The sequence below is a fragment of the Dama dama genome, chromosome 24 (genome assembly GCF_033118175.1).
Source record: "Dama dama isolate Ldn47 chromosome 24, ASM3311817v1, whole genome shotgun sequence".
NCBI classification, from domain to species: Eukaryota; Metazoa; Chordata; class Mammalia; order Artiodactyla; family Cervidae; genus Dama; species Dama dama.
Genome location: NC_083704.1, coordinates 31,258,792 through 31,286,460, shown reverse-complemented (window position 1 = coordinate 31,286,460; position 27,669 = coordinate 31,258,792). Strand labels below are relative to the sequence as shown.

The 27,669-nt window shown below is 40.2% G+C and overlaps 1 protein-coding gene and 1 pseudogene across 1 annotated transcript in view; both read left to right on the top strand.

Moving 5' to 3' along the window:
• The first annotated feature begins 8,605 nt into the window (after positions 1-8,605).
• CHL1 (cell adhesion molecule L1 like) overlaps positions 8,606-27,669 on the top strand; it is a 219,151-nt gene continuing 200,087 nt past the window's right edge. The window contains exon 1 of the mRNA XM_061128058.1: positions 8,606-8,809. The gene's annotated coding sequence lies outside the window, so the exon portion shown is untranslated. The remainder of the gene's footprint in view (positions 8,810-27,669) is intronic.
• LOC133046243 (calponin-2-like) lies at positions 24,766-25,685 on the top strand (annotated as a pseudogene).

Here is a 27,669-nt window from a genome sequence, read left to right as displayed (position 1 = left end):
TCAGGGATCAAACCCGCGTCTCCCGTGTCTTCCACATTGACAGGCACGTTCTTTGCCACTGGGCCACGCCGGAAGCCCACCATTTTCTCTTTAGCTGGGAGCATTATCTGTTTTATTGGAAGTAAAAGCTAGGGCTTTTAGTTTAAACAGTCACACATACTTTAAGTAAATTGAAAGGGAAAAAAATAGTCTTTTATTTTTACTCACATATTTCCCTTTCCAGATTCTTTATTTCTTCCTAAAGATAACTTCATCTGTTATCATTTCCCTTCAGTCTTAATAACTACTTTTAACACTTCTTGTAAGGCAGTTCTGAGGGTGATAACTCTTTTTAGTTTTCTTTTATCTGGAACTATCCTTATCTTGCCTTCATACTGGAAGAACATTTTCACTGGATCTAGACTTCTAGTTTTGCTTTTTTTTCCGTTAGCATTATTAATTTGCTATTGTATGTAATGTGTTGCTTTTCTCTCTGTCTTCTTTTAAGGTTCTCTTTTAATCTTTATTTATTTATTTTTTTTAGCAGTTTAATTACTGTGTTGCCTAGGTGGGGCTTTTTTTGTCCTTATTCTGCTATGGGGCTGAATTTCTTGAATCTATACATTTCTGACTTTTATAATACTTGGCAAACTTTTGTTACCATTATTTCTTATTTATTATTACGCTTCATCTTTCTCTCTTTTGGGGGGACTCCAATTACACACATATTAAGTATTTTGAAGCTGTAGTAATTTTTCCCCCTCCAATTTTTTTTGCCTTTGAAGTTGGAAAATTTCTATTGATGAGGTTGGAAAGTTTCCATTATAGTTCATTGACTCTTTATTGTTACCTTCAAATTGTTAAGCTAAATGAAAATTTTGAATTTCAGCTATTAGATTTTTTCAAATCAAGAATTTCCTTTTTGTTCTCTTTTACAAGATTCTATTCATCTGTTTATATTTCCCAGCTTCATATTCATTTTGAGAATATCTTCTTTTATTTCCTTGAGTATGAATATAAATATAATTGGGTTTTAAATTCGTTGTCCACTAAGTCCAGTGTCTATCACCTCAGGATTGAACTCCATTGTCTTTGAGTAGAGTTCACATATATTTATCAAATATTCAGTAGCTCTGGATTGTTTTTAGAGCATTGTAGATATTCTGGATTCTGTATGTTCTCCAAATAATATTGATTTCTATTTTTCTTAGAAGGCAGTAAAATGTGGCTGAGATCAAATGAGAGTCCCTTTTGCGTAGATGGTTGAAATCTCAGTTCAGTTCTTTTAGTCTCAACAGAGCTGTTTGGAGACTGTCCTACTAATGCATATTTCAGAGGATTGCCAGAGTCTGGGCAGTGTTTATACACAGAATTTAGGACTCTTCTTTTGACTTTCTCCTTGATGGGTTTTTCCCTTTCATTTTCCAGTCAGTCTGGCTATGCAAAATCTGTCCTTCTTTAAGCCAGTAAGTCTGTAATTTTTCTTTCCTTATTTTATCCACTTAGTATGGACAGACTGAGTCCTGCCCTCTGGTGAAAAGGTATAAAACAGGACACTCATCCAGTGCTGTCTCCTTCCTCCAGCGTCTACCCTTTCCAGTATCTGCCTGTTTGGGGAAACTTTCCAGTGCTTTCAGGCATTATGTTTACATTCTATCCATACATTATAGTTTTTATCTATAAGAGAGTTGGTCCTGAAAGGAACCCTAACTAGAATTCCACAACTTTACATTGAAAAGAATTTCTTATATTACAAATCTTTAAAAACACAATTTTAGAACACTGTTTAATCATCATAGGGTTGCAGAATAATCTATTAGGTTGAACAACATGAAATCACCATCATTGCAGGATTGGCATAGGGACAGTTTCATATGATTCAACCTAGTAACTATGTTCTCCTGTATTTATAATTAATTCTATCACTGAATATTTATGGGCATATTGAGTTGCCTGTATTTCAAGTTATTTACATGCTATAGAGTCATAGAAGCAGAAGTCCTGGGTCCAAGTTTATGGACATCCTTAAACTTATTGAGTATAATTGCTGATTTTATTATTTATTAATATAATAATGTGCATGCTAAGTTGCTTCAGTCGTTTCTGACTCTTTGCAACCCCGTGGACTATAGCCCACCAGGCTCCTCTGTTTATGGGATTTCCCAGGCAAAAATATGGACTGGGTTGCCATTTCCTTCTCCAGGGGATTTGCATGACCCAGGGAGTGAACCCGCATCTCCTGCCTTGGCACCCATGTTCTTTACCACTAGCACCATCTGAGATGCCCAATGTAATAACACATGATGAATTATACTTTTCTGAAATGGTTGCATAAATTAATGACCTCTAAAGTGGCATCTGTCCTAAAATTGGGTAATGCAATTATATTTAAGCTTTACTTTTTTTTGTATTGTTTTTTCATTAGCAAAAAATATTATCAAGGTTTTTAACTGGAATTGGGCCTTGTGTTTGTTTGCTATTTTCTACATTGCATATATTCATTGTACTTGTCAGTTCCTATATATTTTCTCTGGATATTGCACCAGAATATTTTAGGGACCCTGGAATATTTCAGATTTTCATCATCAAATTTCCTCCTTTATGTATATTTGAGATATCAAAATCTACTTAATTTTAGGAAACTTTTAAGATGGTTTCTTTATATGAGATAGGAAAAGTTTTAAATGTGTTTCACATTTGTATTAGTGTATAGACTAAGCAATAGGAAAAAGAAGTAAGCCAGTAAGTTTTGCTTGTTTGAGGGAAACATGGGCAATATGTTATGTAATACTTATATGTATTACTCATGCCTATAGTTATGTGCCCTTTAGTGTTTTAGTATGAGATGGCAAAAAACTACCTGAGTGAGAAAGACAGTAAATATCCTGTGTTTTAAGTTATTTAAATTGTATAGAGTCATTGAAGTGGAAATCCTGGGTCCAAATTTATGGACATCCTTAAACTTACTGAGTATAATTCTGCTATGTAGCAGAAGATAGAAGAACTAATGCCCATACACTAAGGTAGATCTTTCATGTCAATACAAACAGGGGATTCAGAATTCTTGCTGTGGGCCTACTGTTCTGTGGAATAGAGTTTAGAATGCCTTATTGAGTTTGTCTGTTTATCATGTTCTGAAAACAACATGAAAAGATAGATTGATAAGTCTCATTTAACCCCTGAAAGAAAATAAATCCAATGCAATGACTAAATAATTGCATTATGGTTTGTATTAACACAGTAAAACACATGCTATTAACAGCAGTTTGTGCTTTAGACACATCTCTGCTAATTAATTTGTTTATTTTGCAGGAAAAAAGTCAATTGAAAGCATGAGTTATGGCCCCTAAACACTATACGGGGAAGACTAATTGGTCTAGGGCTCTCTTTTAAAAAGTGAAAAATGTGCCCCCAAAGAATGTACTATTATATCATAATTTTTTTAAAAAGTAAGGCCTCCATATATCTAGATTTATGTCAAATTTTAAGAATGCCTTAAAGCAAGGCTGACAAATACCTATGGAACATAAGAATCACTTCTTGTATAATATTAATGTCATGCATCATTATTAGATCACTCTGTTCTTTCCTGCTGAACCGAGATAGAGACTGAAATCCTTTAGACAGAGTATTTCAAGGTGTCATTGCCAACCAGATAGGTAATGTCATGAAAAGGAGACTTTTGCCATGCACATCCCTTTTACTAAACAACTTATCCCAAGATAATAATCTTACTTGGGCATTTATAGTGAAAAAAAATGATTCTGATCACAAGATACAGGAAACCAATGCAAATTACTTTATGTAAAATTTTTTTTTCCATTCACCTAGCTACAAATTGAGATTTATTCCAGTTTCAGCTTTTAATAAACATTGAACTTTGAGCTTATCTGAAGATCAAGGTCTTCAAATAAGAATATCAAGTATCTGTCTCTCTCCTTTTCTTTCCCCCATGGTGCTTTTATTCTTAGGCATGCTCTAAGTGTTGATAAGAAGCAGCCTCACTTACATCAGACCTGCTGAGCAATCATCAGTTTTTATCCCAGTTGTTCAGAGTAAGTCCAAGATATGTTTCTGATTGACTCCTTTTGAATCTGTCTTTCATTGCTCTGAGCAGAGGGATGGAAAATGTTGGTTGGTCTTGACTGTATCACCTGGACCAGAAGTAGAGAGGAAGCACTGGCCTGAGCCTCCACTCAGCTAAATAAACATAGGGGGATGTTATTTCCTAGCACTGGTTGAGCCATATTAATGCAGATAAATGCAAGGAAACAAAAAAAAATAGCAGTATCTACTGTACCCTCCATTCTTATTTTACTTTACTGCTCTGAAGATTGAGATAACAGTTGTATTACTTAGGAGAAAGGCTAAATAAAGGTAATACAGAGACCCCAGAAGACACTGGCTCAAAGAAGTGATAAAGTCAGTTCATGGTAATAAGCGGGTTCTGATTTACAGAGTCATCAGGAACTCAGGTTGCTGGATGCTTTTTTGTCATCTTCAATGTAAGCCTTTAACCACTGCAAGCTAGCTAGAAGGGAAAAGCGCTAAAAGTATCTAGATTTTTTTTAAGTTGATGACCTGGAAATTGCCAACTGCATTTCTCTTTATATCCCTTTAGTGTGAACCTAGTCTTCGGTTTACACTTTGTCATGAGGGAAACTGGGAAATAGTCTTTTAATGGGTGGCCATGTGACCAGGAATTAAAAAAAAAAGAATAGATTTGAGGAGTGAAGCACAAGGAGAGAGGGGAGTAAACATCCTGCCATACATAATATCTTATATTAAGAAGACCCACTAGTTCTCTCCTTTTTCTCTAACACGGTTACTTCATATAGACAGCAGTAAAACTTATTGGCCAAAACCAACTGGACAGAATAGACGAAAAAGATAAGCTAAGTCCTTTACTTCAGCTGAAGTAGTTTCCTGTAATGATCAGTCTTATTCTTGTGCATCACTCACTATCTCACTATTTAGCATACATTTTGTTTGCTGTAGCAAAATTGGAATAAATTATCTTCCAGAATGGCAATGGCTTGTCACATTCTAAAATGATACAAGATTAAAAGCAAGGAGATTTTAAAAAATATTTTCTAGGCCACTCATCCCATTGTACCACCATGAGAAAATTTCTGAGCCTTACCCAAGTATAAAAAGAAGCTGTAGGAGAATATGTTAGCTGAGGTCCTTACCAGACTGAGATGATTTTATACTATGTTTGGAGTACAGATTCAGATGAAATTCTCATCTTCCCCAAATATCAGGCTTTTCCCCCAATAAATGTGAATTCCTCCTATATACACCAGTTCGCAGGTTTTTGAGATAAAACTTGGTTGCCTAGGACTTTGGAATGAATCACCAATATGAAATTAAGCCAGCCATAATTGACAGTAAGGTGTTTCTAACTGGAGGACAGGAAATCTTCTGATCTCCACAAGAAATCAACAAATGCCTTGAAGCCTGCAATTTGACAAGATATAAGCAATGCTTTAGCTATAAAAGTATAGTGTTATTAATGACCATAAAATTACTTAGTCCTATTAAAATCCAATGAAAGTATCTGGTCCCATGACTTCCTAAGGGTGAATCACACATATTAATGATCCACAGCATGAAATACAAGATTTTACCTTTTTATTTGTTCCAGAATTATTGCCCTTTGATTTTTAATACATGTCCTTTTGTTCTCACATTAAAGGAAAAGTTAAAGGAGTATCGACTTGTCATTTTAACTCCTCAGAGTTAATGTGGTCTTCTTTTGCTTTATTAATGTCTAAGCTGAAGGTGGCTGCTTTGTACTTCCAAGGTTGCCTTTGAGGGTTTATCCCTCAGTGGAAACATCCTGCTTTCCTTTATTACAGCAGTTGGCTGGAAAACCTCTGTCTATCTGTGACTATTCTGAACTGCTAGACTGAAATACCATTTCCAAAACTATAGCTCTTCTGCTAAACAATTTTTCTAGGAATGATGCCATATCACTAGCTACTAGCCTTTGCCAAGAGCCAATATTCCTTCAATGGCCCTACTCTGGGAATGATACCAAATGATGGTTCAGGCTGAGGGTAGGTAGTAAATCAGCAGTAAAAGCTGAAAAATACCCCAGCTTTTAATATCCTTTCTCTTTTTTCCAGATGACCAGCCTATCTCTCTCACCTTCTGCTCCTGTTCATGAAAGAACTCCTTTTCTCCCCTGCATTTGTGATTTGATAGCTGAAATTTTATTTTACACAATCTTCCTCAATTGTGAGCAAGAAATTCACACCTTTCAAGGCTAATGCAATCACATTTTCATGTGACATAAGTATCCAGTCTCTCTCCGGCACCCCCATGCAAAGGTGTGACGGCTGATAGATGAGGATTGTTTGTAGAGTGAGAAATGTGCTGAATAGAGTGTCAGACCGGAGAATGGGAGCCAAGAGAGGATTTCAGAGCAGCAGCAGAAGGTATCTTCAGCAAACATCCATTCAGGATGAAGGCTGCCTTCTGGTGTCAGGTTCCAGTCTTTCTAGAAGCAGAGGCAGTAGATCTGTAAGTTTCTTGGGATGGGAAAGCCTGAATTGGTTGCCTGTCCTTGAACATGTATTAAAAATATGAAATTATCCTTGCAGGTAATAACTATGAAGTGCTTCTTGGATGTGGAAGTTTAAGTCACTGCTTCCATTTTGAATTCCTTAAAAAACAAACAACAAACAAACTTCCTTTAGTTGGATAAAATGCTTTCTTTCTCTCAAATCCTATTTTCCTTTCTTGGTTAATCATTTGCCTGTCTTCCTTCCTCCCTCCCTTCCTTCCTTTTCCCTAGTCTACCTTTTCCCTCTCCCCCTCACTTCTTTCTTAAAATGTACTTGCCTGGGGTAAAGTTTTTTGTGTACATGAGGACTCAATGTTTGTCCTTAAGCCATAGGTTTACTCTTGGGCTATTTCCTGATATACAAGCAGAATCATGTTTTTTCCCCTTACAAGAAAAACTCATGTTTAAGAACTGACACATCATCTTCTTGTTTCAGGTATCATGCCTTGCTATTCTCTTATATATCTTTGGGTGGTTAATTTAAAAACAAGCAACTAGCCTTGCCTGTAGAATTTTCCACTGTAGTCTCTCTCCTAGAACAATGGTAATTAGTAGGTGCTCAACAAACTTTTTTTTTTTTAAATAGGGATCCAGATGTCAAGCAAACACACCATAAAGCAATAGGTTTCAGCACTCTATTGCTTTGACCAGGATGGAGTTCTGAGTCTTCTGCTCAGCAGATGCTTACAAGAAGGTATACTCAGGAGATCAATTTGGCTTTCTGTCTTCTTGACCTCTGAAATGTTTTCTTACAGATACAGTACTTTCCCTGTCGGAATTTTATTCAGTATTATATCTTTGTTTCTACTTTAGAAAACATGCCATGTGAATAATGATGCCTCAGGCAAAGAAATTACTCCAGCAGTTCAGTTTAAACTCAGGACAAATCCTGCCCTCACTTGCATTTGCAATTTGCCACACAGTCAGTAAGAGCCTTGCCCACACATGAACTGACAGAATTGGGGCTCAAAGGTTAGCAATGATTAAAATTGAAAAGTCCATTTATTCATTTGCAAAATATTTGATTCAGTTGCTTCTGAAGCAGAATCCTGAGTTGCCTTCCCCTTGCTGCTCACTATAGCGGCATCCAACTCTGAGGGGGGCTCACATCTCTAAATGCCCTCATTGTTCAATGGACAAAACCAGACTGTAAGGTCAATCTCACTGCCTTAGTAGAGTAAAACTTAGAAGTCAATGATTCTCTAACCATCAAAGAGAACTTAAATTCAACAAAATTTTTTTAAAAGTGGTATTGTGTGAAATTTTTGGAAAATACGATTATGGTGAGGGAAAAAATGAAAGGGGTATAAAAATCACTTTATACTGCAGAGATTGTAATTTTCCCAGATTAATTTTGGAATCTTCAAATAAAAATTGCATTTTTGGGGGGAATTGATAAGGCAACAGAAGTGGCCTTTTGTAGTGGAAATAAGCACCCAAGACTTTTTTCTATTTTATAATTGATTAATACAGAATAAGTAGGAAAAGATGTTAGGGAACAATATGATAAAATTATTGATCATAAGTAATAGGACAGTTAAAAAATGGTAACAGAAGAAGGTGCATACATTCAAATACCAATAATTTGCCAGTTTACGGAAGTAGCATCATTTGTAAATTAAATAGCAAGCCTCATCACGCCTCTAAATGAGTAATGAGAGCAAAAAGGAAAAAAAAAAAAAAAAAAAAAAGGTCCATGGCACCACACCCTTTCAACATGTAGCTCTGGGAGAAAACCAGACTGGCGACCTGTGTCTGGAGTATGTACTGAGTGGAGCTATCAGGAGGCAGATGGACTTTAAAATTTCTCTTTTGCAGATAAAAGGGGCAACGACCCTACCTCTTTTAACCATAGACGTGGAAAATGGCGAGCAAAGTTTGGGCTTCGTCCCTTGCTTTTCACCATGAAATAAAAGTCTTAAGCCTGTAACTCTCCCTGTCCCAAGGGAGGGAGGAAAGGGAGGGGGAATAAGCGGCGTGGGTGTGGGGTGGGTGGGCAGAACCACCGCAGAGAGGAGCTGCGCGAGCCTCCCTCTGCGGGGAGGGTGTGGATCCGAGAGCAAGCCAGAACAGGTCCGCGTCCTCGCGGCCACTGCCGGCGGTGGGAGGGGCGCGGCGGCCTCTCCGCGGGCAGACCCGCGTGCAGATCGGCTGGGAGCTGCCGGCGAGAAACTCCCGTGCATTCGCCGGGAGCTGCTGGACTTCCACGCCCTTCTCCCGCTCCAAGCCAGCTTGAAGGAGCGGTTTCCTCGAAGGAAGGTACAGAACGGATCTGGTGCTGGGAGCTACTCAGGTGTGCCGGGGGTGGGGGGTGGGGGCGGTGGTTAATGTGCTTGTCTTGTTAGCCCCGGGGAGCTCCGCAACTCTTTGAGCGAGACCGAAGGAGGATAATGGGTTTGCTCCAGCGGGATTCAACCCCTGGTGGGTCGGTGATGGTGCGTAGTCAGGGCTCCGTCATTGCACAAAGTAGGGTGGTCCGAGGGTCCCCCAGCCTTCGGCCCGTTAGAGACACCCCCTTTCCCAGCCCCGCCCCCTGGTGGCTGAGGCTGGATTCAAGAGGTTCTGGTCGGTCGGACGGAGCAAAGCGGCTCCTCGAATCCTCCTGCTCCCACTTTCTCCTCCTGGTCACGGGTAGGTAGGTTGACTCTGTCTTTTCTCCAGCCTCCCTTACCTGCATCTCTTGCTACCCTTTGGAGAGGATTCCAGACCCTCCTGGAGATTCCAGCCTCACCCGGGTGGGGGCTGCGAAGTCCAGCTGGGTTTGAGGGTCAGTCCTGGCGTGACTCTTCCCTGCCCCCTACCATCTCTTGGGTCGTAGGGCGCCAACACCGCCGCCCCACTGTCTTGCTCCCACTCTCAAGGGACGATTACACATGCCGGTGGGGTTTGAGACGCGCCGTCAGCTTGAAAAGGGAGATTCTGGACACCTGGGTTGGTGGGGCGGGGGTGGGGGACGAGACACCCGGGAGGGTTAGGGGCTCCACCTCCCCAGACCACCGAGGGGATGAGGGGGCAGGTCGGGGGCGTGGTTGCCATGGCTCCCTGGTAGCGGAGCTGGGGGAGCTAGAGATGCCAGTCACGGATGGTCCCTTCTTCCTCTTTGTGCCTCTCTCCCTCCCTTCTTTTTTTGAGTGAGTGTGCGCGTGGGGGTTGGGGGGAGCAGGGAGAAAGTGATTAATCTGGAGAGCTGGGACTGGAGCCGGGAGGCTGGGGAACGCCAGCCAGCCCCTTCATTCCCACTCCTCTTGCTCACCGCGAGCCTCACTTTCTCAGCCGGGGGCCGGACTGAGGAATTCCTGCGAAAAGCCAGGGGCTGAAGAAGCCGCCACCGCGAGGGCTCAGGTACCCACACCCCGAGTGGCATCCTTGGGTGGTCAGGCTGTCAGCCGGAGGGCGGGCGGCGAAGGGGTAGCAGGTGAGCTGCTGAAGGCAGGTGTGTAGTGACAACAGGGCGACAAGGCGTGGAGGAAGACTCGGGTTCAGCCAAACGCGAGTGGCGCCGGGGCTCAGCTCCGCCGGGGTGGGGGGGCTCCCAGAGAGTCCCCAGAGCTGGCAAGCGGTGCCAGGGCATGCGCGTGCGCGGTGGCGCGCTCACGGAACGCCCGAGGTGGGGGGCACGTTTGCGCGTGCGCGCGGAGGTGGGCAACTGGTGAGCCACCTGGGCTCGGGCAAAGCAGAGTGTCTCGCTGCGCTGACGTGGGCTCGTAGCTCTGAGATGTGTGGTTCTGAACAAGTCGGTTACCCCGTGCCTCAGTTTCCCCCTTTAAATAATAGGGATCGTATCAATACCTTCCTTTTCGGGTTTTTGGAGCAAGTGGAGTGAGATCATTACGGTAAACAGTTTAGCTCAGCGTCTGATGCATAATCAACACTAAAGTTATGGTTGCTGACCCCGTTTCTGTTATTATGAATTAATCCTCAATTTAAGTAGATCAGGCGTCTTCTCTTTTCTCTGCATTTTTACTGAAGGCGAAATACTGATTTCTAATTTTGGAGACCATCGATTGACATTAGTATTACTGTCCAGTCCATCTTCTACAAAGCTTTGATTTCCAGCAGATTGGAAGCCATAAACTAACCAACTGGATGGAGAAAGAAGCTTAGAAAGCTGTTTAGGGAAACTTTTAGTAACAAGAGAACAAAAAATTGTTGACTTTCCTGCTTTGTGTGTAAAAATGTTTCCTCTCTCATCTGCTGATGTTGCAGTTGGCTTTGTCTTAATTTCATTATTTTTAGGATGGATCACCCTGTGACTTTCAAAATTTAACTTGGTTCTAGAGTCTAGTGTATAATGGGGATTTCTATTTTATGGCCTTAAGTATTGCTGTGGATTTCCCTCCAATAATGGCAGAGCACATAGTGTATAACCATTTCTCACAAACTCTTGAATATTGTCAGTGAATAAATGGAGACAAATGGTTATTTCTGGGCAGGTAAGAGTACTGGCTACCACAGTTCATGAAAATCTCTTTCCAGACGTGTTTCTACTCTTCACTGCAGAAGTTCGGGACTGTGATGATTAATGTATGTTTTCCAGATTGTTCTCTGTTGCACCTTAGGGGTCCTTTTCTTTAAAGATAAGGCTGTGGATGTTTATTACTGCTCTTGGTAGTATAGGTGCTCCAACATACCCAGTAATGAGGAAGTTATATGTCCCCTTTACCTAATTACAGGTCTGCTAGAATTTGATATTGCACATAATATATTACCTTAAAGTGAATCCATCTTCTTAAATGAACTAGTATTAAATTCATTTAAAAATTACTTGCTTTTTAGAATATTGGCATATTTTGATGGCTGTCAAGCAAGTGAAACCAGACAGATGTCACCATCACAAAGCTTCTTAGGACTTTTACAAAATAGAACTCACCTAGGAAAATATTTGCTGGATTGGAGCTTGGTTTTTATAATTAGCTTCTGAAATCTTTGAAGATTGAAGATTGTTTGACCCAAATTTGCTTTTCAAAATATTTTAGACAGACTCATTTTTTAATGGGGAAATCTAAGTAAAAGTAATGATTTAAGGCAGATTTCAGATTCTACTAATTTTTATCTAATAAAAGAAAATTAAGTCATAGAGCATGGCTAATGGCATTAGATTTGAAGAAATGAATGTCAGGAAGCCCTGTATTAGTTCATATAGTAGAGTATTGCTTCAAGTTTGACTTTTGCAAGACAACCAATGCCCTCCTCTTCACAGTGAATATGTCATCTTTAAAGGGTACCTTGAGGAATTACTGTGACAGCTTGCCTGAAATTCATGTGATCATTTACATATTCTTTCCCAGGAGCATTGGCATTAAATGTTCCATTTATTGGAAATTATTTTGCCCTTTGATTTATGACAGCCAGCAGTGCCATAGAGTCTAATACATTTTAGAAACAAAATTTAGCTTTTTACTATTTTATATTTTCCCTAAAAAAAAAAAAAAATCTAAAAAATCAATCTTAGATTTTGCACCTGGAAAGCTGAAGTTAGGCTGAAGACAAAGGGTAACAGTAAAAAACCATGACAAATCCAGATTTGGGGAGCTAATTGACATGCTAAGGTATAATCTAGAGAAACAACGTATCTCTGTACCAAGGCTATTTTCAATGATGTACTGTATTATTTGATTCAATCAGTGTTCCTTGTTATTTTTTCGAAACGAGACCAAGAATACTGTATTTTCAATTATGAGCATTTTGATTACAGCTTCATTCTAACTAACTGATTCAGTCTGAAGAGAATGCAATTATTATGGTGATTTACATACAATATGCTAAGTTAACACAGCTAATGAGTGAAAGCATAATATTCTTCCTATTCATTCCTGGAAAAATATTGTGCTAAGCATTCTTTCAAAGAAAAGATTACATTATTCTCCAGCATTTATGTCTACCTACAGGTAAATTTTGGCACTGAGCCATTTTCTCTGCTTTTAAAATGAAATCTCTCACATTTTGGAGATCCTGTGCCTCTCCCCACTTTTGCGGGGGAGGAGGCTGGGGAATGGAAACAATCCTCAGTTTAATTAGCTATGGTGATTTCTCCTTTCTCTGCATCTTTATTGGGGGAAAGATTCTGTATTTTCTAATTTTGGAGGCTGGTTAACACCTTAAACATTACTAATTACTGCAGTTTATTTTATGTGTGTCGCAATAGTGTAGTTGGTTAATTATAGCTTTCTCATTAGCACCATGTAGAGAATAATGAATTAACACATCCCTTTGATCAAAAGAACATCTAAGTTTATCTTCTGAGAATAAAAGTGTTATTGTGTTACTGAAAGTCACTATAATTTTCCCAAGAAACAAATTGGTTGGAATTCTCCAGCACTGGGATAAGAAGCTTGATGAATGAGGGAGTGGAGCAGCGGTTGCCTGGCAACCTAACATTATTCTGCAATTTCTCCTGGTATATTTATCCAGTAAACTAGAAAATTCTGTTTTGTTAACGAATGTTTTTAGTCAGTGCACAAATAGACCATAACTAATTGAGATTTTATGTATTGTGGATTAAAAAAATGGTCTTGCTTACCTTCCCATTGTGTTTAGATAATAAAAGTACAAAAAGAATATTCTGTTTTCAGTTTTTAAATTTTTTTCTGTAAAAATTTTTACTTAATTTTCACATTAGTTTATTACTACCAAAAATTGCAACTTGTTTCCCTCTTTGGAAATCACATTAAGAGTGTGTGTGTGTGTGTGTGTGTGTGTGTGTGTGTGTACATGTGTGTTACAGTTGTGTTTGTGTACAATTTTTCAGTAAGAATCAGAAATAAAAATTTTGAACTGTGGTGAATTCTTCAGAAGTTGTGATTTGCTGGTTGAGATGATAATTTGGTAAATTTAGGGAGGCATAAACATTCAATCCAAGTGATTCCAGGAGGTGATAAGAATAGTAAATGTGCTGAATGGCTAATACATAAATGCAGTCTGTTCTTTGACCAGGGATTTTTTTTTTTCCTGGTGGTCTTATTACATTCTCTCTTCCGATGTCTGAGTACATCTCATTTCCTCTATAGTTGTGAAGTAGAAGCTTAGTAAAGCCAGGCATTGCCCATCTTCCAATCCACCTCTCCCTAATTCCAGGGACGACAGTGTACCAATTTCCTGTTTAACCTATGAAGTTTAGTCTGCATCACAATTCCCTTATCAGATGGTAGAATCTTTTTGAGGCCACATGCTTCATTTTACTTATCTTTTAAACACTACAGGTTCTGTCACAATGGGAAGCAAACAGGGTGTGGTAGTTATTACATAAATATCATGGCTACAAGAGTCAGGCTGCCAGGGTTCCCAATCCAGTTCTGTTAATTCCTCAATGCATGGTCCTGAGCAAGTCATTTTAACCTCCCTAAAACTGATTTCGTCTATGGAGATGTGGCGTACTATCTATACCCAAACCAGTCAGTCCTAAAGGAAATCAACTCTGAATATTCATTGGAAGGACTGTTGCTGAAGCTGAAACTCCAATACTTTGGCCACATGATGCAAAGGGCCAACTCATGGGGAAAGACCCTGATGCTAGGAAGGCAAAAGGAGAAGGGGGTAGCAGAGAATGAGATGGTTAGATGGCCTCACTGACTCAGTGGACACGAGACTGAACAAACTCAGGAGACAGTGGAGGACAGAGGAGCCTGGCATGCACAGATTTGGACATGGCTTAGTGACTGAACAACAACAACAAATCCGTACCCAGCTCATGTGTGTTATTATGAGCGTTATATGCAGCAATCTATGTAGACAACTTACTAGAATGCATTAAGCACTCAATAAATTCTTGCTTTTTTATTATAATAATTTTTATTCCATGCTCAGTGTGTGAATGGATAAAAGATAGACATGAGTGTGTCTATGTATATGAATAAGTGTGAACTTATTGATGGCTCAGCTGGTAAAGAATCTCTCAAACTCGGGAGACCTGAGTTTGATCCCTGGATTGGGAAGATCCCCTGGAAGAGGGTATGGCAACCCACTCTAGTATTCTTGCCTGGAGAATCCCCATGGACAGAGGAGCCTGGCAGGCAAAGAGTCAGACATAACTGAGCTACTCAGCACATTATGTTACTACTAAAATCATGGAACATTGTTGCTACCTACATCAATTAGATGTACATATGCAGGTAGTGATTGTTTCACATGTTTGACAAATCCTGGGTAGTAGTTTTCAGGCTTGACTGAAATGAGAATCATCTAGAGAACTTTTTAAAAACTGCCAACCCAGATAAATTAAGTAAGAATTCTTGGAAGTGGTGAACAGGCATGTGGATTTTTTAAAAACTCCGGTGAAATAGTAATGTCAGAGTTGAGAACCACCGCCTTAGATTTGGGGAGGTCTTCTATAACATTGTGCTGGCCTGAGGCATTGTCTTACAGTTACCTTGGCATCATGAAATGTGGTTGGAGAAGAAGAAAAGCTCTGACAAACCTCTGAGGTTTTTCTTACTAATCCCTTTGGTTTATACAGCACTTTATTCTCCAAAGAGCTCAAATGTGCTTTTCATTTACTATGTATTATTTCATTTTTCAGCCAAGTGTCCCTGTGAAGATGGTAGGAAAAAGTCATTATCCTGATTTTGCGGATGAATGGAGAGGGCCATGCAGAAACTACGTGATTTGATTAGATTCATACATTTACATTTAGAACAATCCTAGATATCAAGATTCATGTCACTTTTGGGTTCCAGATAGTTCTCAGCTTTTGCAATGAGATTTCAAATGAGGGAGAGAAAGTTATTGTTTTTAGATTAATTAATTGTGTAGGAAAGAGTTGTATAGATGAGAATTTCTATGTTTCTTGATATAATTCTGCATTATAAGGAAAAGCAGATTTTTTTTTTTTTTTTAAGAGGCACTGTAGTCTATTTTAGATCCAGCCCTATGTCCCTTGGACTGAACCCAGCCTACATATGTGTTTTCTTTGGCCTAAGACATATTTAGAAAATACTTAAGCCAATATTTTAAAGCCAGGGATTTCACATAAAATTCGTATTTCTGACTTATCTTGAGAAACATGATGATCTTGCAGTATTGGACTTGAATGCCCTAGTAGCAGAGTACCATCCCCTAGAACAGGGTAGCATGTTCCCTTGGCAGTGTTAAAGGACCCAGAGTTTTTTTTTAATCTCCTCTGGGTAAAAGTTGGCACTCTCTTGCTTTCACTTGATTTTTTTTTTCTTGTATATAAGTGGTACCCAAATGGGGCAATTGAAGGGAGTTTAAAGAAGAGACCAACCACATCTTTTGGGGCAGAGTTGAGGCCAGCCAACAAGGAAGGCTGCTGAGGCAACCCTGGGCTCTCACTGCCCTTAGTCTAGAGGGATGACAGGAGAAAGAAGTTACTGAAAGATGGGGGCCATAGCTCTGGGGAAGGTTGCCGACAGAACCTGTGGTTTTAGAGAAACATAGTCATTGTCAAGTCGCAGGACACTGGTCTTCTCCTACCCCAAGATCTCCTGCTTCCTCCCAGTGGCCGTACCCATCAGCAATCAGAGGACAAAGGAACCTGGTCCAAATGATCTGCTGCAGTTGGTTCCCTCTGCACAGAGCAGCCTGGAGGAAGGTGGAGAATAAATATGAATCTGGAGAGCTACTGAAGAATATCCAGCCCACCCTGAAGGCTTCACATTTATAGAACCTGTATAAGGGGGGAGAAGAAAACCCGAACTGCCAAAAGCGGGACAAAAGGGAGAATCCTGAAATCTGCATTCAAGGCCATCATTTTCTCTTCCCCTTTGTTATTCCTTCCTCTGATCTTCCTTCTTTGCCCCAGGTGGGCATGCTTATGGCCAGAAGTGGGTTTCAGCTGAAGCTTCAAACTTCAAAACCAACTTACCCTTTCCCTTGAATTATCTCTGTCTTCCAAGAGAAAGCTGTAAAGCACAGTGACTAATGCAAAGAATGGATTCTAGCTTTTTTGGTAACAGGTTTGCATTTTTAACAGAGGTTCCGCTCTAACAAAAGCTTTTGCTGTAAGTGGTGATTTTAACTCTAGGGATTATAGATGTGCCCAAGAAGTGGAGATACCCTCAGATAATACTCTGATAGCCTAAAGTCATTGTGACCTGGATATTTGGATCTCTGAGGGGCTCCCTCTCTGTGATGCAGTGTTATCAGGATAAAGAAGATGAGGAACTAGATAAGGGGTATATTGGTAGCATCCTGATATGAGAAATTTGTATTTACCCTGGCTAAGGAACATATTTCCAAAGTAATAGAAAGTAAATTGGTGAGAAAATTTTGGAGATTTTTAATGATTTGTTGCTATTAGAGCTGACTGTGAATTTAGTTTGTTACTGTGTAGAAGCCCACTAAAGAAAGTGATGTGACAGGATATCAGCTTACTATGGGATGTCTTACATATTGATGTGTTCAAAGAAAAACACATCTCCTGTGCAAAGGTTCAAGGGGAAGACAAGTATTGACCTTTTCTGAGACCCTTGACATTCAACACAGCATTTACATTCATTTAGAAGATTACTGCTGCATATTTCTATTTAAAAAAATCATTATTTGAGTACTTTAAGGTTTTGACAGAATTTTCCCATATCTAATTTGACGTTTTCAACAACGGGGCAGACAAAAAGGGATAGGTTGTTAGCTCATTTTATAGAGGAAAAAAACTGAAGTAAGGTTGAATAGTGGGCTGGGCAGTGGTGAAGCCAGAATAAAAGTGCAGATACCGTCATATGTAACTAATACACTCTATGGCTTTTAAATTTCTTTCTTTGAAAGAAAAGAGAAATATTGTAGAACTGATTTGTTTTTAAAAAGCAAATTCAGAGTTAACATATAAGCTGAGGGATGAAATGAGTCTAGGGGAAATACTGAAAAATTCACCAGTTTTCTGTTCAAGGTTGAATATAACCCTACCCAAAGATAAGGAGATTCAATTTTTTTTATAGCTTCCTTAATTCCATTATACATTGACTGATTAAATGATTGATTTATTGGGTATGCTATGAAATATTGACAGTGACCAATCATTAAAGGCTTTTATTGAATAACTGCTTTGTGCTAGAGACAGAACTGAAGCTACGCCAGGCAAGCAGTTAAATTACCTGTCCCTTACTAAATGTTTATGATGTATTTTATAATCTCTGCATCAGTGTTTTGAAGAAGTTACTGTTATGATAATATTCATTTAATGCTGAGTGTCACAGACATAGGGTGTCCTTGTCCAGGGTCACACAACATGACTTGGAAGTGGCCAAGCCAGTACTCCAACTCAAAGGTATCTAATCTCCAGCCTCAAGCTTTTAACTATTACACTGTGCTGCCTTTGAGTCCAGCAGGCCCCTCAACACCCCATCTTAGTCAAGACTACTGTAACAAAGTACCGCAGAAGGGGAGGTTTATAAGCAGTAGAAATTTGTTTCTCACAGTTCTGGGGACTGGAAGCCTGATATCAGGATTCCAGCATGGTCTGGTTCTCATGAAAGCCTTCTTCTGATTTGCAGACTGCTGACTTCTCATTATACCTTCCTGGTGAGAATGAAAAAAAGAGTTCAAGAGTTCTCCAGTATCCCTTTTATAAGGGGACTAATCACATTCATGAGGGCCCCACCCTCATGATCTAATTCCCTTGCAAATGCAACACCTCCAAATAGCTTTTCATTGAGATTAGGGTTTCAACATATGAATTTGGAAGAGACACACGTTCAGTTCATTACATATCCATTCTCTTCACTCTTGGACTTCATTTCCCACCTGGGCAATGCCCATGGTACTGGCACCCTGGGATAAGCAGGATTCTCTAACTATGGTCTTTGTCAAGGGCCATCCAGATTTGCCTCTTCTGTGTATTATTTTGTCACATGGAAAGTATATAATGAAGGGCTCCTCCTAAAGTATTATATGATATTGAATGCTAATCCTCAGAGTGGTGACATTTAAAAAGAAGATTTAAAATTCTTGTTGCCAAGATTTGCTATGAGGCACTCCCATGTGGGTGAGACACTCCTGTGTGGGAGATACATTGGGAAAGAAAGACATTTGTGTTTTCTGCAAAATCATGTCATAGAAGTGTCTGATGTCTGAGTCCTCCTAAAATGTGTCCTGGGCACCAGTATATGTAAAAATCAACCTTTACCCTCACCAAAGCTTTTGCTTGCCTTCATTACCATCTTTTATTTCTTGGCAGAAATGTTTCTGATACTCTGTAATCTCAATATGCATAGATTTCCCTCACATCTGGGTATTATATGTAACCAATTGCATTACATGGTTGGCATTTCCACAAAGGTGTATCTGCCACTCCAGATTAAGATAGACATAGTTGACAATGGCAGATGCCATATCCCAGGCTGGCTGTTTTTGAAAATGACACCTATCATAATGGTGGCACTGTCTTTATTAGCAGCTGTCAATTAAGATAAGGCTTTGGAGGGAAAAATCAACCCTATTCTAGGCATGGTCAATATATTTGGGAATTTTGAGAGGTATTTGATTTTTGGGGTATGTGGTATTTAGAAAAATGTTAATTTTTTATATGCAAAATATAAATAGCATTCTCGAACACTGACTCCAAAAGACTTTTTTATGTAATAGATAGTGGGAGAAATGTGTTTGCTTTCTGCTTTGTCTAGACAGTAGATCCCATTTCCTTGGACTATATGGAATGAATTTGCTGTAAGGCTTTTGTTTGATCCATGACTGCTTCTTTAAATATAACACTTGGCTCCTTAACAAATGCGTTTATTTTTGTATTATAAATTCAGAGACTTTGTAAACTTGTTCTGTACAATGCATCTAATGACACAGTGGGGAAATAATTTATTCAATTAAAATACTTAAGGCATTGTTCAGTGGCAAAGAATTGAAAACATTATCCTTGGTGGCAAGTAAAGAAAGAAAAACAATAATAATTTTACCATCTATAGACTGCACCAGAAGGAATAATAGACTATTTGGGTTGTTCATTATTGTTCACTAATTTGAGACATATAGTATTTTCCGGAAAGGAGATCTGAGTGAATGGGTAAACATAGAAAGCCAGAATAAAGGTGTTTAAATTTGACCTTGACCCTGCTTCACATTGTGATCTCCAGCAACTTTCCGTGGAGCTAAATTTCAAAGGGTCTCAAGAGACCTTTTTCCATGCATACAAGTTTCTGCATGTAATTGATTTGGGCTGAATAGATTCTGAACACAATTGATTTGCTTGAAATAATGCTAAAGGACCAGGAATGAGCAATTCAGGTGCATCTCATGTGAATCAAGTTCAAATAAATTGGATTTGACCTTAATTACTATCCCCTCAAAAAAGGAATGACAGTCGTCAGAGTGAATACCATCCAATTATATATAAAAATTGATATGAGTTGTTTGAATTGGAAATTGACCTCCATACACAAAACCTTTTGAAAACTTGGTTTCTACCTTCTATTTTCCTGTCTCACCAGCTGTAAACTGAGGATAAAAGCATTAACGCACCCTCCCAGTGGCAGTTAGAGGATTAATGAGCTAATATTTGTAAAGTGCTTTGAAGATAGAAGTGCCAGCTATTATTATTACTAATAAACCATTTTTCTCCAGTGTAATTTTGGACAGCAGCCATTAAAAACCCATTACTGTATTTAACAGTAAAACAATCTGCTACAGCCTAGTATTTACTGCCTCAATTGAGCATGCATTCCACTTCCTTTGCCCCTCCAAATTCTGAACTGATGAGGAGGGACAGGAAGGTGTTTGTCATCATTTCCCAAGTTCATTTCAATAATGGGGTTTAACAGACTGGATGCTTCTGGAGTAGACTCCTTTGATTTTCTCCTCCAAAAACGAGAATGTGTTCTTAATGGGAGGATAATTTGGCTGCACATTTGGTTCTGTGTCCTATGAAAGGAATGGAAGCCCTATTCTTGATTTTTATTTAGCTGGATTTGCAATGCTTTTAGTATGTTTGAAGATTGCATTCCAATATGTTCTTGGTTATTTAAAACTGGTTCCATAAATGAAACAAGATGATGTGGGTGGCTGTAAGTGTATACGTGCATGGGGTGAGCAGAAAGGTGTGCACTGTTCACAACTCAGTCTAAAACTGAATTGGAAGGAAGACTGAAGTAATTATGCAGCTACTCCAAGTACATACATATTTAAAAGATAAAATTGGAGGAGTAATTTTTATTCTGTAATTAATGTATGCTATTAAATCCTTTCAATCCCAATTTATTTTGACCTGTGTAGATGTCCTAAAATACTGAATGATGCATTCAGTATTTAATGGTATTAAATATTCATTTTATCCATACTGTTTTACTACTGCAAATAAGACTGAAAATATAGTTCAATGACTATAATGATACGTATTCATTTAGAGTTTACTTATAGCTACCTCCAGTATTTAAATCCTAGGCTAGTATCTAAAAACCGAAAAAAAAAAAAAAAAAAAAAAAGCATCATAGCAACCTAAATCTTTGCAAAAATTCACCAACTGCAAACATTTTATTATGGAAATACCTGCCTCATTCAGTGACTGTTTACTTTTAATTTAGAACCATCTCAATAAGTTCAACTGTTTTATTTTAGTGGATGACGAAGTGTAAACTGCAGGTTAGAACAGATGAAGGAAATGTTGCAGATTCGTTCACAGACAAAAGAATTCACAGCTAACAATCTCTTCACCAAGGGAGAAGGATAGAAAGATTAGAAAAAGACAGCTCAGAGATTATGGGTATATGGCTGTTCCTGAGTCAGTAAGAAACCACAATACAGTTTGAGATAAAACAGAGAAACATTTTTATGTATCACCTATAGGAGTAGAGATCGTTTATCTGAAAATCATCCAAAACCCTCTTAACTAATGATACAGCTGCTTAAGAATGTTAAATACAAAACAGCAATGATAAAACCTCCAAACCTTTTACAAGATATTCTTCTAGAAGCAATGCACTGGTAACTATCCAAGGTACTGTTGTTTGCAGATAAGATTTCATATCACCCACTGCAAGGGAATCATGGTGCATTTTTGTATACTATTACTATCACTTAGGGAAACTGTGATTTGTAAGTACCATCACCATTCCACTGACTTCTGAAATTGAGTTCATGTTATTTTCATCATTTCTTTTTTTGAATTGTGTACTGGGAATTCACCATATGTTTAAGAATTCAGCAGATATGTGTTTTGCATATGAGATTACTGGGGAAATGTACAAGCTGCTTATTGTTGGGAAGAAAAATACCTGGAGGCTTATGTGTAGCTAAGAAGGGCAATGATGAAAACTGATTCAGAAATGTGATCATGTATTAATAGCAATTTGTAAAATGTGAAGGGCCATTGTCCGATTTATCTATTGCTACGTGGTAAACTAACCCATAACTTAAAACAAGTTAAAATTCCATTCTATGAAATCTCATGATTTTGTGAGTGATTTCTTCAGCTCTACCGCATCACAGCTGAGGTCACATGGTGATTTTCAGATGGTTGCTAAGCTGGGCTGGTGGCCCCAAGATGGCTTCGCTTGCATGTCTCCTGCTTTGTCCAGTTGCATTGAGCTCAGCTGGTCTCCTTTTCCTTTTCATATAGCCACATGGCCTTTTCACCAGTCTCTCCAACATGATGGTTCAGGGCTCCAAGAGCTCAACTTAGAAAACTGTCAGTTTTGTTAAAGTCCAGCCCTGGAGCAACGCTTCTACTGTAATCCTTTGGTCCAAGCTATCAAAGACCAACCCCTTTTCAAAGGGAGGACTCCTCTAACTTCATTGCTGGAGGATTCTAGTAGACAGGATAGGAAGAAATTCTGTAAAAAGTCATGCTCATAACAGAATTATCAATCCTACTGTGACACTGTTTACTCCATACATGATTGATTAGAAAGTGGAAGAAAACAAACAAGTAGAACCACTCTCTGTCCCAAGTGGACACTCCGTTCTCTTCCTCATTTCCTAAATATCTTGTCTTCCTAAACACCTAAATATCTTCCTAAATATCTTCAGCTCAGAAAGAAACCTGACTTTGAGAAAGAAGTATGACATGAGGATGGACGTGGGCTCCATGGAAGCACCCATGGTTTTGTCTGGAGAGAGAGGCTAGAACTGAGAGAAAAGAGGGGTGAGTTGGCTAAGAATAGTTTAGGCTAAAGATTCTTTAGTGGGATGGGCTTTTCTGGTGCTTTTGTCCTCTGATCCACTTATGTTTATGCTTAACTCTTTTCTTTTTATGTTAGAAGTGGTTTGGGCTTGGGAGAACCAGGAGGCTCTTCATCAGAGTCAGCAGGGCCAAGGTGAAACTGGAATGCCAGGAATCAAGGAGACTACTTAGGTTGTGCAAACCTCCAGACTTGAGGAGGGAAAGAAAAGAGCTTCTCCATTTCCTTCTATTTGTCCATTATAGCCACAGATGGAAAAGGAAGCAGGCTTCCTGGCCTGAAATGATGATTATACATTTGGCTGCATCCCTCCTTTACCTGTAACTTTCAGAAGCATGACTGTAATGGGAAGATGCTAACAGGTAGCAAGGACCATTATTCTTATATCTTCTGTCACAGAACGAGAAGCAGGTGAAGAATATTCAGCAGGGGAGCTTTCTTGGGATATTTCTTTCTCTTCAGATGGTCACTGAGAGTAGCTAAAGAACAGCTACCACCATGCCTAATGCAGGTTCATTTTGTGTTCTCATTGCTTCTCTATTTTCTCAAAACTTTCCATCATATTCTTCCTTCTATAGCATGTCATTTTTCTCTAAGTGCTTGGACACCACGCATGCTATTTTTCTTGCACCTGTGAATCCCACCCTTCTGATAAAAGTGAGTTGATGTGTTTCTCCTGAAGTCTTGCTGAAAGGTATTGCACCATATTTTTCATATTTCAAAAATTATTTCAACAGGCAATGTGTAATGTACATAACCCTAAAATGCTGTGCTATGGTGAATTTAATTCTATCCTGGTAATGCTGTGAATTGTCTTTGAATGAAAGACACTATATAGATACATCATTTAATTTGATACTCATAACAGCTAGTTATTTACACAAGGTATGTATTCATCCTGTTCAGAAAGTTAAGGAAACTCATTAAACTCATATGTGTGAATGCAGAACTTGGACTCAGGTTGTCTGATTTTGTCTCAAAGGTCTTTTAATGACAAATCATTTGTGACTGATAAAAGGTTTCCTTATTTAAGAAATACAGATTTTCTGAACAGGTTTCATTTTTCGATGATATAACCTGAAGTCTTATAAATGTTAAGTTCTGCTCTCTTGATTTGAGGGGAAAAATGAAACAAATGACAGAAATTGGTGGTAGTTGTAAGCTGAGGTTTCTATAATGAGCTTCTATTTAAAAAAATGATTGGGACTGCTGGAACACAAGCAGTCCTAGGTTTCCCTGTAGTTTCTTTTGATATAGCAAAATATATTTTTACTGTAGCTGAGAGTGTCTTTTCTCTCATCTCCCTTTAGCAATTTGCCATTCTCTGTCCTCTGTATTCTTTTTCTACTTTAAACAACTGTAAAACTTGCTTCAGCTTTCTTCTTGACACATCAAGATTTATTTCTTTATATGAGCCATTCCGGAAAATTCCTTGTTCAGTCTTCTAATCACTAGACCATGGCAACCTTTCTCTCACAGGATTTCTGCCTTTTATTGTCACCCTTCTCCACTAAGACCTAAATGTCACAGTTAAAATCCCCTTTCTCGCTTGTCACTTTTGACCACTATGTCACTTACTTCCTAAAAATTCCCCCCGGCTCCCCACTGCTTTGACCGCCAAGTAACTGTCACACTTGCTTTCCACATCCAGCCGGACTCAGCCTTCATGATTCCCTCTATTTTCCTGTATCCTTAGAGACCCTCTCCTGTTACTGAACAGCTTGCCAGTTCCTGTCTGTCTTCTCGATACATCTCCTGCTCTCCTTTCTTCTTAAAGTTACAGGTCACTCACTAATCTCCAGCTCTAAGACTATACTCGCTGAAATGTAACCATCATCGCAGTTTTTGTCCTATCTTTGTGCCATCTACCATAATTCACGTACATTTTTAGCTAGCTCATTCTAAAGACAATGACTGAAAATGGAAATTTTATTTCATTGCTATCAGTGAAACACCATCATCAGGGGAAATAATGAAAGGTGCAGACAAATGTAATACAGTGAAAACAACACAGAGTCACTACATTCCAGCAAGATCCTGTTGCCTGCTGAAGGCCTCGGGCTTCATTCAGTCCTGCTCCTTCTTTATGAAATAGGTTGGTAGGTCTGTCCGTCCGGTCCCGCGGCGCCGCGCCCGCCAGCCATGAGCTCCACGCAGTTCAACAAGGGGCCCTGTACGGGCTCTCGGCCGAAGTCAAGAACCGGCTGCAGTCCAAATATGACCCTCAGGAGGAGGTGGAGCTCCGAAGCTGGATTGAGGGACTCACTGGCCTCTCCGTTGGCCCGGACTTCCAGAAGGGTCTGAAGGATGGGATCATATTGTGCACACTCATGAATAAACTGCAGCCAGGCTCAATCCCTAAGATCAGCCGCTCCATGCAGAAGTGGCACCAGCTAGAAAACCTCTCCAGCATCATCAAGGCCACAGTGAGCTGCGGCATGAATCCTGTTGACCTGTTCGAGGCTAACGACCTGTTTGAAAGTGGGAACTTGACTCAGGTGCAGGCATCTCTTCTTGCCCTGGCTGGGAAGGCCAAGACAAAGGGGCTGCAGAGTGGTGTGGACATTGGCGTCAAATACTCGGAGAGGCAGGAGCCAAACTTTGATGATGCCACCATGTAGGTGGGCCAGTGCGTCACTGGGCTCCAGATGGGCACCAGCAAATGTGCCAGCCAGTCCAGCATGACAGCTTATGGCACCAGACGGCATCTGTACGACCCCAAAAACCACATCCTGCCCACCATGGACCGCTCGACCGTCAGCCTCCAGATGGGCACAAAGAAGTGTGCCAGCCATGGCGGCTCCAGGGACGTGGCGGCACATTTATGACACAAAGCTGGGGACAGGCAAATGTGATAACTCCTCCATGTCCCTGCAGATGGGCTACACACGGGGTGCCCACCAGAGCCGTCAGGTGTTTGGCCTGGGCCGGCAGATATACGACCCCAAGTACTGCCCTCAAGGCCAGTGGCCGATGGGGCTCCGACAGCTGCAGGAGATGGCCCAGGCCCAGGGGAGCCCTCAGAGTGCCCTCCCTACTACCAGGAGGAGGCAGGCTACTGAGATACCCGTGCAGGCCATCTCCCCACATCATCGCCCCATCTGGGTTTTTGGGTCTTTCTGTGTTTTTTGTCTTGTTTTTCTACATGTCTGAATGCTGCCAGTTGAGACTCTGGGGGAAAGGGATGAAGGCCATATCCAGATGCATGTGGGGTGGGGGGTCCCCACCAGGGAAGCTCCAGGCATCAGCTTTCCCAGTAGACTTTGAGCCAGACTGTTAGGGGGAAGAAGAAACCTAGCAGGGAGGGGAACTGGCCCCAAGTGGTTTCCAGTTACGTCTTCCCTGCTTCTCTTTTCTCTGCCATCAGTTTGTGGTTTCTGTACCCACAGAAGTTTCAGGCAGTTTTAATGAAATGAAAATACTTTTTGTTCAGGGAAATGGTGGTGGGGGGTGGGGGTGATGCTGAGAGAAGGTCAGGCCACAGTCCCAAAATATTTTAGACATCATGGATTTCCCCAGGACTCTCAGACCACCAATCCTGGGCCCTCCCAGGGGCCCAGTGGGGACACTGAGACCCAGACAGGACAGTGGAGTTCTGAGTGCTTGAGACAAAGCCAGCCCCACCCCCCACACTCATTCCCATTCCCCCACCAAGTACTGCACAGGGACACCCCCCCACCCCAGGCCCCCACAGGGACCAGCCCCTGCCCAGGAGCCCTAGGACCAAGAAATAATGTGAAAATACCAACTGTGGACCAAAGTAAATAAAACCTCTTTTTGGGGAAAAAAAAAATGAAATAGATTGGTAAAGTTAAAGTGCTGGTAATGATGTATTAGGACCTACTTGAGCCTTTCAGGTTTCTGTAGTCAGAAGGATTAAACGACAAAGGATGTTCACTTACATCATGCCCAAAGCCACCTTCTAAGATCCTCTCAGTACTGAGAGTACTATTCTAGGACATGCAGCTGAACTTCAGGAGGGTAAAAATATCCCTAAGAAAAGTTCATCACAGTCCTGTTCTCTCTTCATTCTGTTTCTGCATTTAGTGTTTATGTGACAATTTAGGAAGTTCTTACTGTGTGGAAATTACAACGTTGAATAGACAGATTCCAAGATGAGTTAGACACAAGTGGTGGCCTGAAGACCTGTGAATCGCAGCACACCAGGCCTGCCTGTCCATCACCAACTCCTGGGGTTTACTCAAACTCATGTCCATTGAGTTAGTGATGCCATCCAGCCATCTCATCCTCTATCGTCCCCTTCTCCTCCAGCCCCCAATCCCTCCCAGCATCACGGTCTTTTCCAATGAGTCAACTTTTCGCATCAGGTGGCCAAAGTACTGGAGTTTCAGCTTCAGCATCAGTCCTTCCAGTGAACACCCAGGACTGATCTCCTTTAAGATGGACTGGTTGGATCTCCCTGCAGTCCAGGGACTCTTAAGAGCCTTCTTCAACACCACAGTTTAAAAGCATCAATTCTTCGGCACTCAGCTTTCTTCACAGTCCAACTCTCACATCCATACATGACCACTGGAAAAACCATAGCCTGGAATAGATGGACCTTTGTTGGCAAAGTAATGTCTCTGCTTTTAAATATACTATCCAGGTTGGTCATAACTTTCCTTCCAAGGGGTAAGCGTCTCTTAATTTCATGGCTGCAGTCACCATCTGCAGTGATTTTGGAGCCCAAAAAAATAAAGTCTGACACTGTTTCCACTATTTCCCCATCTATTTGTCATGAAGTAATGGGACCAGATGCCATGACCTTAGTTTTCTGAATGTTGAGCTTTAAGCCAACTTTTTCACTATCCTCTTTCACTTTCATCAAGAGGCTTTTTAGTTCCTCTTCACTTTCTGCCATAAGGGTGGTGTCATCTGCATACCTGAGGTTATTGATATTTCTCCCGGCAATCTTGATTCCAGCTCATGCTTCTTCCACCCCAGCGTTTCTCATGATGTACTCTGCATATAAGTTAAATAAGCAGGGTGACAATATACAGCCTTGACATACTCCTTTTCGTATTTGGAACCAGTCTGTTGTTCCAT